This window comes from Theropithecus gelada, chromosome 14 (genome assembly GCF_003255815.1).
Source record: "Theropithecus gelada isolate Dixy chromosome 14, Tgel_1.0, whole genome shotgun sequence".
Taxonomy (NCBI): Eukaryota; Metazoa; Chordata; class Mammalia; order Primates; family Cercopithecidae; genus Theropithecus; species Theropithecus gelada.
This window is the reverse complement of record NC_037682.1, coordinates 69,534,031-69,541,681: the sequence shown is the minus strand read 5'-3', so window position 1 is coordinate 69,541,681 and position 7,651 is coordinate 69,534,031. Positions and strand designations below refer to the sequence as shown.

The following is a 7,651-nucleotide window of genomic DNA, read 5'->3' as shown; positions in this document are numbered from 1 at the left end:
CAAGCGGAAAAGAAACAAATTACATACAATGGAGCTCTAATATGCATGGCAGCAGGCTTTTCAGTGGCAATCTTACAGGCCAGGAGAGAGTAGCATGACAAATTTACAGTGCTGAAGGAAAAAAACTTTAATCCTAGAATAGTATATCCAGTGAAAATATCCTTCAAACATAAAGGAGAAACAAAGAATTCCCCAGACAAAAGCTGAGGGAGTTGTCAACACCAGACCTGTCCTACCAGAAATGCAAACAAGAGTTCTTCAATCTGAAAGAAAAGAATGTTAATGAGCAATAAGAAGTCATCTGAAGATATAAAACTCACTGGTAGTAGTAAGTACACAGAAAAGCACAGAATATTATAACACTGTAATTTTGGTATGTAAACTACTCACATCTTCAGTAGAAAGACAAAAGACGAACCTGTCCGTGTTACAGCTTTTTAAGAATTTGTCCAGCAGGCTTTCTTGTTTTTACTGGAAGCCTCCCTCACAAAAAATGAACCTGTCAAAAATAATGACTACAACAACTTTCCAAGATATAGACAATATAGTAAGATATAAATAGAAACAGCAAAAACGTAAAAAGCAAGCAGATGAAGTTAAAATGTAGAGTTTGTATAAGTTTTCTCATTGCATGTTTGTTAGTTCATTTGTTTATGCAATCAGTGTTAAGTTGTCATCAGTTTAAAATAATGGGTTGTAAGATATTATCTGCAAGCCTCGTAACCTCAAATCAAAAAACATACAACAGATACACAAAAAATAAAAAACAAGAATTTAAAACACCACCAGAAAAAATCACCTTCACTACAACGAAGACAGGAAGAAAGGAAAGAAGTAGGTGAAGACTACAAAACAACCAGAAAACAAATAAAATGGCAGTAATAAGTTCTTACTTATCAATAATAACATTGAATACAAATGGACTAAACTTCAATCAAAAGACACAGAGTGGCTGAATTGATTAAAAACACAAGACCCAATGATCTACTGCCTGCAAGAAATACACTTCTCCTATGAAGACAAACACTGAAAGTAAATGGATGGAAAAAGAAAGGGCTGGAGTAGCTGTATTTATATAAGACAAAATCGATTTCAGGACAAAAGCTATTTAAAAAAGACAAAGAGGCCGGGTGTGGTGGCTCACACTTGTAATCGCAGCACTTTGGGAGGCTGAGGTGGGTGGATCACCTGAGGTCGGGAGTTCAACACCAGCCTAACCAACATGGAGAAACCCTGTCTCTACTGAAAATACAAAATTAGCTGGGCATGGTGGCCCATGCCTGTAATCCCAGCTACTTGGGAGGCTGAGGCAGGAGAATCGCTTGAACCCTGGAGGCAGAGGTTGCGGTGAGCCGAGATCGAGCCATTACACTCCAGCCTGGGCAACAAGAGTGAAACTCTGTCTCAAAACAAAAACAAAAACAAAGAATATCATTGTAAAATGATAAAGGGGTCAATTTAGCAAGAAGATAATAACAGTTATAAAAATATATGCACTCAACACAGGAGCACCCAGACATATAAAGCACATATTATTAGAGCTGAAGAGAGAGAGAGACCCCAGTACAATAGCTGGAGCCTTCTACACCACATTTGCAACATTGGACAGATCATCCAGACAGAAAATCAAAAAAGGACCATCAGACTTCATTTGTACTATAGACCAAATGGACCTAATAGATATTTACAGAACATTCCATCCAACAGCTGCAGAATACACATTCTTCTCCTCAGCACTTACATCACTCTTAAGGATAGACTATATGTTAGACCACAAAATAAGACTTTAAAAATTGAAAAAAAAACACAAAACCCAGGCGTGGTGGCTCACGCCTGTAATCCCAGCACTTTGGGAGTCCGAGGCTGGCAGATCACCCAAAGTTGGGAGTTCGAGACCAGCCTGACCAATATGGAGAAACCCCGACTCCACTAAAAATACAAATAAAATTGGCTGGGTGTGGTGGTGCATGCCTGTAATTCCAGCTACTTGGAAGGCTGAGTCAGGAGAATTGCTTGAACCCGGGAGGCGGAGGTTGCGGTGAGCCGAGATCGTGCCATTGCACTCCAGCCTGGGCAACAAGAGCGAAAATCTGTCTCAAAAAAAAAAAAAAAAAAAATTGAAAAAAAAAATTATATCAGGTATCTTCTCTCACTACAATGGAATACAACCAGAAATCAATAAGGAGTTTTGAAAACTATACAAACACATGGGAATTAAACAATATGCTCCTGAGTGATCATGGGTCAATGAAGAAATTAAAAAAGACATTTTAAAATTTCTTGCAACAAATGAAAATGGAAACACAACATGCCAAAACCTATGGGATACAACAAAAGCAGTATGAAGAGGAAAATTTGTAACAATAAGCGCCAACATTAAAAAAAGGTAAAACATCAAACAAACAACCTAATGATGCATCTTAAAGACCTAGAAGGCCAGCTTGGTGGCTCACACCTTGTGGCCAGCACTTTGGGAGGTTGAAGTGGGCAGATTGCTTGAGCCCAGGAGTTCAAGACCAGCCTGGGCAACATGGCAAAACCCCATCTGTATAGAAAATACAAAAGAGAGAGAGAGGGAAAGAGAGAGAGAGACAGAGAGAGAAAGAGAGACAGAGAGAGAAAGCTAGAAAAGCAAGAGTAAATCAAACACAAAATTAGAAAAAGAAAAGAAATAATAAAGATCAGAGCAGAAATAAATGCATTTGAAATGAAGAAAACAATACAAAAGATCAACAAAATGAAAAGTTGCTTTTTTTTTTTTTTTGAGACTGAGTTTTGCACTGTCACCGAGGCTAGAGTGCAGTGGTGCGATCTCAGCTCATTGCAACCTCCGCCTCCCGGGTTCAAGCAATTCTCCTGCATCACCCTCCAGAGTAGCTGAGATTACAGGCATCTGCCACCATGCCCGGCTAATTTTTCTTTTCTTTTTTGGTATTTTTAGTAGACACAGGGTTTCTCCATGTTGATCAGGCTGGTCTCAAACTCCTGACCTCATGATCCACCCGCCTCGGCCTCACAAAGTGTTGGGATTACAGGCGTGAGCCACTGTGCCCGGCCGAAAAGTTGCATTTTTGAAATGATAAACAAAAGTGACAAACCTTTAGCCAGACTAAGAAAAAAAGAGAGAAGTTCCAAATGAATAAAATCAGAGATGAAAAAGAAGACATTGCAACTGATACCACAGACAGAAATTCAAAGTTCATTAGAGACTACTAGGAACAACTGTATGTCAATAAATTGGAAAACCTAGAAGAAATGGATAAATTTCTAGACACATACAACTTACCAAGATTGAACCATGAAGAAATCCAAATCCTGAATAGACCAGTAACAAATAATGGGATTAAAGCTGTAGTAAAGGTCTCCCAGCAAAGCAATGCTCAGGGCCCAATGGCTTTGCTGCTGAATTCTACCAAACATTTAAAGAAAAACTAATACCAATCCAACTTAAATTATTCCAAAAAATAGAGAAGGCAGGAATACTTCCAAACTCATTCTGCAAGACAAGTATTACCTTGATATCAAAACCACACACAGACACATAAAACAAAACAAAACAAAAAACAAAGAAAGAAAACTACAGGCCAGGCCAGTATCTTTGGTGAACATTGATGCAAAAGTCTTCAACAAAATATTAGCAAACTGAATTCGACAACACATTAATAAGATCATTTATCATGACCAAGTGGAATTCATCCCAGGGATACCAAGATGGTTCAACTTAATCAGTTTGATACATCATATCAACAGAATGAGGGACAAAAATCCTGTGATCATTTCAATTGCTGCCAAAAAAGCATTTGGTAAAATTCAACATCCTTTCATGATAAAAATCCTCAACAAACTGGGTATAGAAGGAACATGCCTCAACACAATAAAGGCCATATATGACAGACCCACAGCTGGTATCACACTGAATGGGGAAAAACTGAAAGCATTTTCTGTAAGTTCTGGAATAAGACAAGGATGCCCACTTTCACCACTGTTTTCAACATAGTACTGAGCAATCAGACAAGAGAAAGAAAGAAAGAAAAAGCATCCAAATTGAAAAGAAGTCAAATTGTCCTTGTTTGCAAATGATAAGAGCTTATATTTGGAAAAACCTAAAAGACTCCACCATAAAACTACTAAAACTGACAAACAAATTCAGTAAAGTTGCAGAATACAAAATCAACATACAAAAATCAGTAGCATTTCTATATTCCAACAGTGAACAATCTGAAAAAAGAAATAATCTTATTTATAATAGCTATAAATAAAATAAAATATCAAGGAATAAACTTAATCAAATAAGTGAAATATCTCTGCAATGAAAACTATGAAACATTGATGCAAGAAATTGAAGAGGACACCCAAAAAGTGAAAAGATATTCCCTGTTCATGAATTAGAAGAACAATATTATTAAAATGTCTATATTACTCAAAGCAATTTACAGATTCAATGCAATCCCTATCAAAACATAAGTGACATTCTTCACAGAAATATAATCCTAAAATATATATGGAACCACAAAAGACCCAGAATAGCTAAAGCCATCCTGAGCAAAAAGAACAAAACTGAAGGCATCACATTACCTGACTTCAAATTATATTACAGAGCAATAGTAACCAAAACAGTATGGTGCTGGCATAAAACCAGACACATAGACCAGTGAAACAGAATAGACAACCCATGAACAAATGCATATAACTACAGTGAACATTTTTTACAAAGTTGCCAACAACATACCTTGCAGAAAGGACAGTCTCTTCAATTAATGGTGCTGGGAAAACTGGATATCCATATGCAGAAGAATGAAACTGGACTCCTATCTCTCACCATATATAAAAATAAAATCGAAGTGGATTAAAGACTTAAAGCTAAGACCTGAAACTATGAAACTACTAAAATAGAACATTGGGGAAACTCTGCAGGGGTATTTTGTGGGTCTGTCATAGATGGCTTTTATTTGTAGCTATTGGGTAAGGATTTCTTGAGTAATAGCTCATCAGCACAGGCTACCAAATAAAAATGGACAAATGGGATCACATCAAGTTAAAAAGCTTCTACACAGCAAAGGAAACAATCAACAGAGTAAAGAGACAACCCACAGAATGAAAGAAAATATTTGCAAACTATCCATCTGACAAGATATGAATAACCAGAATATATAAGGAGCTCAAATAACTCCATAGAGAAAGATATAATAATCTGATTAAAAACTGGATAAAAGATCCAAATAGACATTTCTCAAAAGAAAACATACAAATGGGAAACAAGTATTTAAAAAGGTGTTCAACGTCACTGATCATCAGAGAAATGCAAATGAGAACTACAATGAGATATCATCTCATCTCAGTTAAAATGGATTTTATCCAAAAGATAGTCAATAACAAACACTGGCACAGATGTGGAGAAAGGGGAACCCTCATACACTGTTGATGGGTGTATATATTAGTATAACTCCTATGGAGAACAGTATATAATTTCCTCAAAAAACTAAAAATAGAGCTACCATATGATCCAGTAATCCCATTGCTAGGTGTATAATCAAAGGAAATCCGTATGTTGAAGACATCTGCACTCCCTTGTTTCCTGCAGCACTATTCACAATAGCCAAGATTTGGAAGCAACCTCAATGTCCATCAACAGATGAATGAATAAAGAAAATGTGGTATATATACACAGTGGAGTACTATTCACCCATAAAAAAGAATGAGATCCTGTCATTTGTAACAACATGGATGGAACTGGAGGACATTATGTTAAGTGAAATAAGCCAGGCACAGAAAGACAAACTTCTCATGTTCTTACTTATTTGTGGGAGCTAACAGTTAAAACCAGTGAACTCACAGAGCATGTGATGGTTACCAGAGACTGAGAAGGCCAGTGGGTGAGAAATGGGGATGGGTAATGTATATAAAATATAGTTAGATACAATGAATAGGATCTAGTGTTTGATAGCACAACAGGGTGACTGCAGTCAGCAATAATTTGTTGTATATTTTAGAATAACTGAGGGAGTGCAATTGGAATGTTTGTAACACAAAGAAAGGATGAATGCTTGAGGTGATGGATACCCCATTTACCCTGATGTGATTACTACACATTGTATGCCTATATCAAAATATCCTATACACTCCATGAATATATATATACCTACTATGTACCCATAAAAATTAAAAATTAAAAAAAAGCAAAATAAATTTCTCTAGCTTTATCTTACATGTTTTACCACCAGCTAACATATATAATATTAATAATTAACATCCCATGAATAATCCATTACTAAAGACCCAATGCTCCACCAAGTGAACCTTGCCCTCCCATGAAAGAACGCTTTAAGAAGCTACTGACTACTCACCATTGCTCTAGTGCAGCACTACCACCCTTGGCCCTGGGCAGACAGGACCCCATCCCGCTGTGGAGTACCTACCTTGAAATTTTAAGTTTCTCTCTTTTGACTGGCACCGGCTGGGACTAGTAGTGTTCTCCAGGTGGGATGCTCCAAACTCAGTTTCTCCCCTTCAAGTGCTCTCTAACCTTCTTCCTAGTGCATGGGGTCAAACAGATGTCCTGAGGAGCTGCAGAATATGTGCCTGTGGGGTTGTCTCAGAGCCCAGTGGCCAGGCCACATTTCCAAAAGGACAGCCTGTGGGGCAGATCACGCCTGCTGGCCAACACAATATTATTTTATTAGCTCATGTGAAGTTGGACCATTAGGATGGTGCTGATGCAGATTTCGGTTGACTGTCACAAGCAGACACTGAGTTGCTATACCTTACACTTGGTCAATCTTCCCCCTCATATATCTTGGAATTTCTGCTGCTTCTCTACTACTGACCTTTTGGCTTGGGCTGCATGTGTGGGCCTGTCCACTGACTCTTGCCTGTGTACACTGTGACACCTCCTATCCAGAGCACCCTTGTGCAGGTGGGCCACTCATCTATTCTGCCTGCTGATGAAAGGAAAGGGTTCTACTGACATTGAAGAAGATTACATTCAAGGAAATGCAATGATAACAGCCTAATGAGTTCAAGAGAAGACATAGTTGGAAGGTGAGTTGTGTGTTTGTGCCATAAAATCTGAAATGATAGGCTGGGCATGGTGGCTCACGCCTGTAATCCCAGAACTTTGGGAGGCCCAGGCAGGGGGATCACCTGAGGTCGGGAGTTTGAGACCAGCCTGACCAACATGAAGAAACCCCATCTCTACTAAAAATACAACGTTAGCCAGGCGTGGTGGCGCATGCCTGTAATCCCAGCTACTCGGGAGGCTGAGGCAGGAGAATCACTTGAACCTGGGAGGCAGAGGTTGTGGTGAGCCAAGATCACACCATTGCACTCCAGCCTGGGCAACAAAAGCGAAACTCTGTCTCAAAAAAAAAAAAAAAAAAAAATCTGAAATGATAATTTAATATCACCAGAAAAGTAGTTATCATTTCCATTTAGACTCTGGGTAAGACGTGCATTTGTGTTAGTCATCAATTAAGCATGATAACAATCTTTATAACAGAGTCACTGGAGCCACATGTGTATGGTGGATGATTCAGTGTCATGAGTTAAAGGTTTTGAGGGTCAGCAGAGGCCAAAATGTCTATATTGCTTCAATACAAACAGGTTCCAAACAGTCATGGCATTGTGAGTAATAACAGCATTGCTACCTTCTTCA

General features: G+C 38.3%; 1 non-coding gene across 1 annotated transcript; it reads left to right on the top strand.

Moving 5' to 3' along the window:
- Nucleotides 1–422: 422 nt before the first annotated feature.
- Nucleotides 423–483, top strand: LOC112607455. The gene has a single exon (XR_003115801.1). It is a non-coding gene; the product is annotated as a U7 small nuclear RNA (small nuclear RNA).
- The last annotated feature ends 7,168 nt before the right edge of the window (nt 484–7,651 follow it).